The sequence below is a fragment of the Pelophylax lessonae genome, assembly GCF_965119305.1.
Source record: "Pelophylax lessonae genome assembly, chromosome: 11".
In the NCBI taxonomy this organism is placed as follows: domain Eukaryota; kingdom Metazoa; phylum Chordata; class Amphibia; order Anura; family Ranidae; genus Pelophylax; species Pelophylax lessonae.
The window spans coordinates 90,129,274-90,136,439 of record NC_138778.1 but is presented as its reverse complement, the minus strand read 5'-3'; positions in this window follow the sequence as shown (position 1 = coordinate 90,136,439).

Here is a 7,166-nt window from a genome sequence, read left to right as displayed (position 1 = left end):
CCACTCCCAGGTTCTGGTGGATCTCCTGGTGACCCTGGCCCCTTATATGCACCTTCCTCTTATCATGGCCGGGGATTTCAATGCTGTTCTGGACGGTGGACTGGACTCCTCTAACCCGGGTAGACTGTCATCCCCTGAACTTGTGTCATGGTCTTCCGCGGCTCAGCTTACGGAGCTGTGGCGCTGGAAAAATCCTGGGGTGCGTGGCTACTCCTGCTGGTCTGGGGTGCACAGAACGGCGTCCAGAATAGATCTGGCTTTTGCTAATGGGTCTTGTCTTCCCTTGGTCCAGGATGCCACCTATTTGGCGGGGGGTCTTTCAGATCACAACCCACTGCTACTGACTCTGCGGGTGGGGGCAGGTGGGACCAGGGGTGCTTGGCGCCTATCGCCGGGGTGGCTGCAGACTGAAAAGGTGATGCAGCAGGTGGAGCCCCAAATGCCTGCATATTGGGAGGATCATGCCTCGTCCACGGCTGGGGTGGTCCTGTGGGATGCTTTCAAGGCGGTCATGCGGGGTCATTACATCTCTGCGATTAAGACGTCCCGTAGGGAGGCTAATGCTGATAGAGAGGCTGTTCTGCTGGAGGTCCGTAGGTTGGAGGAGGAATACTCGGCTTCTCCGGGACCGGCGGCCTATGCGGCCCTGGAGGAGGCCAGAAGGCGTTTGGCCTTATTGGATACTGATTTTGCGCATGCCAATCTTAAACATAGAGCGGAGTCACTTTTTGAGAAGGGGGACAAAAATGGTAAGCTGTTGGCTTTTTTGGTGGCAGACCAGAGGGCTTCGGTAAGTGTTCCATGTATCAGGTCTGGTTCGGGGGAAATGGTTAGGGACCCGGGGGAGATCTCCCAGGTCTTTGTGGATTACTACTCTGACACCTATTTGCCTCTGCCTGCCTATGATCTGGGGGAGTTGGAGCGCCTTTTATCTGGGTTGCCGATTCCGGTCTTGGAGGGCGAGGACAGTGCATGGTTGGATAATGACATAACGTTGAAGGAAATTGAAAAAGCCATCTCGTCCTTCCCCCCCAATAAGTCGCCGGGCCCTGATGGATTCCCGGCGGAGTGGTATCGGCAGTATTCGGACTCCTTGGCTCCCAGGCTCCAGGCTCTGTATGCTGCGTGTTTCGATCAGGGGGCCCTGCCGGACTCTATGCTCGAGGCATATGTTGTTCTTCTGCCCAAGCCGGGTAAGGACCACACCCTGTGTTCCTCCTATCGCCCCATTGCCCTGCTCAATGTGGATCTCAAGATACTCACGAAGGTCTTGGCTACTAGGCTGGCTGTGGTCCTGCCCTCCCTGGTGGACATTGATCAGACCGGATTCATGCCGGGCAAGTCCACGGACACCAACCTTAGACGCCTGTTTACACATTTGCAGGTGTCGCATGCCTCTGTTGGCACTAGAGTGGTGGTGTCGCTGGACATTGCCAAGGCCTTCGACACGGTGGATTGGGTCTACATGGGGGTGGTGCTGCGGAGTATGGGATTTGGTCCTAAATTTTGTAAGTGGATTTCCCTCCTGTATTCTTCCCCGCGTATGGCGTTGAAGATCGGTTCCACCCTATCTCCCTTTTTTGGGGTGGGTAGGGGGACTAGACAGGGCTGCCCTCTTTCGCCCTTTCTGTTCTCCCTGATGATCGAACCCCTGGCTATTGCGTTGCGAGCATCTCCAGAGGTGGGGGCGCTGGAAGTGGGCTCCATTAAGGAGTGCCTGGCGCTCTATGCGGATGATATGCTTTTGTTTTTGAAAGATCCTAATATTTCCCTGCGGGCGGTCTTCCATATCCTTGACACTTTTGCTAAGTTTTCTGGCCTACGGGTTAATTGGGATAAATCCACCATGCTCCCCATTGATCCTGGTGCTATTGCTGCAGCGGATGGGGCGTTGCCTTTGAAATGGGTGACTGAGTTCACATACCTGGGAGTCAGGGTGTCGGCGAGAGTGGCTGACTATCTCAGTCTGAATCTTCTCCCATTGCTGGAGGTCTTTAAACGCAGGGCGGAGGTGTGGCGCGACTTACCTTTGTCGGTTCTGGGGCGCGTTAATTTGGTAAAGATGAAACTCCTCCCTGTCTTTCTGTATTTCCTTAGGAACTCGCCGGTGTGGGTTCCACGGTCGTTCTTCCGTCGCGTTCATGGCCTGATAGGTTCCTTTATTTGGGGTAACTCCCCTCCTAGAATTGGCATGCAAGTGTTACAGGAGCCCTGGGGTCAGGGGGGATTGGCTTTGCCTGATCTTCATAAATATTTCCTGGCCGGGCAGGGAGTGGTGGCGCGGCGCTGGCTTATGGGGGACGATGGGGATTCCGCCACGGTGCTGGAGGCGGCTGTTTTGGGCTCCTACGAGAGTCTTCGGCTTCTGCTGCATCGGGGGTCCAGGGCTAAATTTCAGCTGACAGGGACTATGCGCTCTACCATCAAGGCCTGGGACCATATGCTGATGCTGGTGGAGCCGGGGGTTACTAGTGTATCCCCGGCCTCCCCATTGTGGTGGAACCCCAAGTTTCCTCATTTTGCTTCGATCCCTGATCCCGCCATCTGGGCCGTCAAGGGGGTTAAGTTGTTGGGGGACATTGTCTCTGGTGGGGAGTTGTGCACCTTCGATGCCTTGAAGGTGCGTTACGATCTACCCAATAAATATTTTTTTCGTTATCTTCAGCTCCGCCATGCATTTGTGGCACAGTTTGGGTCCCCCCGGGTTGTGCTTAAAACTTCAGCTCTTGAAGTGGCGTTACAGGCGACGGATATGCGGAAGCCCCTCTCGGAGTTGTACAGGGAATTGTTCGCCACCACTCCGCCGGCGGTGCGTAGGTGTCGGGAACGCTGGGTGGGGGAGGTGCCTGACCTGGATGGTGATGACTGGGATGATATGTGGAGTTCGCCCTTTGCTTACCTGGTCTCTGCAAGGGACCGCCTTATTCACTTTAAATTTCTACATCGGATCTATTACACGCCGGCGAGGTTGGCACGTATTTATCCGACGACCTCAGCGGAGTGCTGGCGTTGTTCGCATTCTCCGGCGGACTTCAGCCACATCTTCTGGGGGTGCCCGGTGGTCAAGGACTATTGGGCAGCCGTCTTGGATTGCATCGTGGAGGTGGTTAAGATTCCGGTCCCCTGCTCCGTGGAGGTCTGTCTTTTGGGGTTGGTGGATGGCGTGGCCCCCGCGAGGGCAGTTCGTACTCTGATCAGTCTACTTCTTTTCTATGCTCGCAAGGCTCTGCTCTTACACTGGAAAAGTCCCTTGGCTCCCACGATCCTCTTTTGGAAAGGCTTAGTTAATAAAGTGACTCCGCTCTACAAGGCTACGTATCTCAGTAGGGGATGTCCTCGCAAGTTTGGTAAAGTGTGGAAAATATGGCTAGACTCCCCAGCCTCGACCTCCGTGGCTCAGCTTTGAGGTTTTATGGGATCCTGTTCGGGGTTATCTAGGGGGGGGGGTGGTCGTGCCAGTTGATGATGCTCTCCAACTCGCTGGGTGCTAGCTGCATGTGTTGAGGTCTCTCAGGTTTTTGAATACGGCATGGGGTTACTGAATGCGGGTACTGTACTGTGCTAATGTCTGTGTTTGATGACCTTGCTCCTTGGTAGATGGAGCGGACTTGGGGGGTATTTTTATTGCTGCTAGAAGCTTTTTTTTGTGCTGGACGCGCTGGGTGGAGCCTGGAGGGGGGGGTGGGATGGGGGGGGTTGACCTGTTGTCTTTGGTTGTACATGTTGCCCTGCGTGGCAGTGTATTGTCTGTTTATGTGTGCAAAACTTCAATAAAAACAAATTTTCAAAAAAAAGGTGTCAGCAGACCATTGCCAGACCATTATTCTTGATCTTTAAGGATAGTTTACAGGCGGGTATGGTGCCAGCTGATTGGAAAAAAGCCAACGTGGTACCAATATTTAAAAAGGGGCCGAGATATATCCCGGGTAACTATAGTCCGGTCAGCCTAACATCAGTAGTCTGCAAGATTTTTGAGGGGATGTTAAGGGACCACATACAAGACTTTAGTATATGAAAATGGTATTATTAGTAGTAATCAGCATGGATTCATGAAAAATCGTTCTTGCCAAACCAATCTATTAACCTTCTATGATGAAGTGAGCTACCACCTAGATAAAGGTAAGCATGTGGATGTGGTGTACCTGGACTTTGCAAAGGCCTTTGACACCGTTCCCCACAAACGCTTACTGTTCAAACTAAGGAATGTAGGTATGGACCATAAGGTGAGTACCTGGATAGAGAACTGGCTCCAGGGGAGGTTGCAAAGGGTGGTGATTAATGGGGAGTACTCAGATTGGGCGGGTGTGGAAAGCGGGGTCCCCCAGGGTTCTGTCCTGGGGCCAATCCTGTTTAATTTATTCATAAATGATCTAGAGGAGGGGATATCGAGTAAAATCTCAGTATTTGCGGATGATACTCAACTAAGCATGCCAATATCTTCTGGGCAGGATGTGGAAACCTTACAAGCGGACCTGAACAAAATAATGGGGTGGGCAACTACATGGTAGATGAGGTTTAATGTTGAAAAATGTAAAGTAATGCACTTGGGTGCCAGAAACCAGAAAGCAAGCTACTCATTAGGGGGGAACCTCTGGGTGAGTCTAGGATGGAAAAGGACCTGGGGGAACAGGTAGACAACAGGCTTGGCAGTGGCATGCAATGCCAAGCCGCTGCAAGCAAAGCCAACAGAATACTGGCATGTATAAAAAAGGAGATTCACTCCAGAAATAAAGAGATTATTCTCCCACTCTACAAGGTGTAGATGTATTCCAGAGATAAAAAAGGATGTATTCCAGAGATAAAACTATAATCCTACCACTTTATAAAACTCTGGTCCGGCCGCATCTGGAGTATGCTGTCCAGTTCTGGGCACCGGTCCTCAGGAAGGATGTGCTGGAACTGGAGAAAGTCCAGAGAAGGGCAACAAAAATAATTAGGGGAATGGAGGACATCAGCTATGAGGAAAGACTACAAGCACTGAACCTATTCTCTCTGGAGAAGAGACGATTGAGGGGGGATATGATATCAATGTACAACTACTGTACTGGCAACCCTAGCATATGGAAAAACCTATTCAGAGAAAGGAAATACAATAAGACACGTGGCCACTCACTAAAACTAGAGGGAAGGCGTTTTAACATTAAAATATGCTGGGGGTTCTTCACTGTAAGAGCAGTAAGGATGTGGAATTCTCTTCCGCAAACAGTCGTATCAGCAGGGAGCCTGTGGGCAGCCATCCCAGAAGAGTTGAAACTGTTATAGCTGCAACTCTTCTGGGAAGGCTGGGTGGGCCAATTTGGATGCCATTAAAGTTCATGTGAGTGAAAAGACAGGTGTCCCAATACTTTTGGTAATATAGTGTATCTCCTGTGCAAAACAAGCAACTTTATTGCAACCCAGCCCTGCCAAAAACACAAGTGTCTATTGTCTCTGGGACCTTTACTTTCATTAATATAGAGATAATATACCAATCAGTGGAATATTAGTCTTCGGGGTTCATTTTCTAAAGGCAAATTGGATGTTCACTTTGCCAAGGAAATTTGCACTTTGCAAGGGAATTTGTCCCAGAGCTTAGTGAAGAAGGTATAACTCTGCTGACTTCCATCATCCAATAATGTGTATCACGTGTGACATTTTCTTGTACATGATTGGATATTCTTTGCAATGTAAAACATTACCACACTCACTAAGCTCTGGGGCAAATGCTCTTGCAAAGTTTAACTTCCCTTGCAATGTGAACAGCAAATTTGCCTTTGGTAAATCAAACCTTTCAAATCAAAACAAATGAAAAGAAAACAAATATGAGAATAAGTGCATTATCAGTTTTTGTTCTTAAAGTGAGAAACCAGAAGTAAAGGCAATTAGAGTAAAGGGTGGAATTGGTAGAAGAAGCCACTGCTGGAATTAATTGAATAGCATATGTCTATAAAACGGTCAGATAGAAAAAGTGTCTGACAATTTTGAGGGTGTGGGAATACACACGACAGTATAAGCAGCAAATTTATATGTTAAAATACATTTTTCTTGCTTATTTGCTATTTTCACATTATCACTAGTATTTAGGACTAACAGAGGATTGTGCATGGGATACCCTTTGACTATATTTTTCCATTGAATATGTCTATAAAACACTGAGGATGTTGAAGACAAGCTGTTATAGGATCAATACTTTGTATAGTGTTACTTTGCATGCATCCAGCCATGAGAAAAAAAAGGAATATACTGTATATATAAAAATAATGTGGCTTATTTATTACAAAGCATGTTTTTTTCCTGAAGTTTTTTTTTTCATATCTGTACTTTGCTTAGATCATCTTTTTGAAAACGACTGTAGTCATCACCCTGGTAACGTTTGCCACTACATATTTCTTTTTGAAATCGGAGTCAATTATAATGTAAAAATGCTTGTACTTTATTGTTTTGCAAAGCAAATATTGCCATGTTTCATATTTCAGTAACGTGCCGAATTTACCAGACCTTCACTCTGCATAAGTTTCATTATTTGCTCCTTCCTATCTTTTTTTACAGAATTGTCTCCTAACATATGAAACTGCTTAGATGCCGCTATTGGTCAGTGAAAACAATGCCTGCATTTACATGTCAAAGAAAGCAAAAAAGGTTTCTACCCTCGTGGACATAAATACCTGCCAAAGTAAAAACAACATGCAGACATCCAGAGAGAGCCAAGGCTAAGGTAAGCTAATAGTATTTAATTCTACATAGATTTAGGCTTGGTGTACACTAGTAGAATTTCAAACTAAAATTCTTAGGAAAATTTGAACGAAAATTCTCAGTACATTCAATGTCAATCGAAAACATTTCAAGATTTTGTTTGTTTCTAACATATGATGTTGAGTGAATGGATGGACTTTACCAAATGATAACAACATACACTGTTAAAAATGTGTAGATTTGAGAAAACATTTTTCATCCTGCTCTTTCAAATTTACTCATCACTGCAGTTGAAAACGAAAATCAATTTGACCCTACTTGTGATTAGAAAAATAAATGAACATTTCTGTAACGTTTCTCACAACGAAAAATGTTGAACACAATTCTACAAGTGTCTACCCATTTTTATACCCAGTAGCACAAACTGAGCATTGCCCGTTTTCCTCTTGTAAATGAAATGTATTATCCCTAGATCTCCCTCTACTCTCCTATAG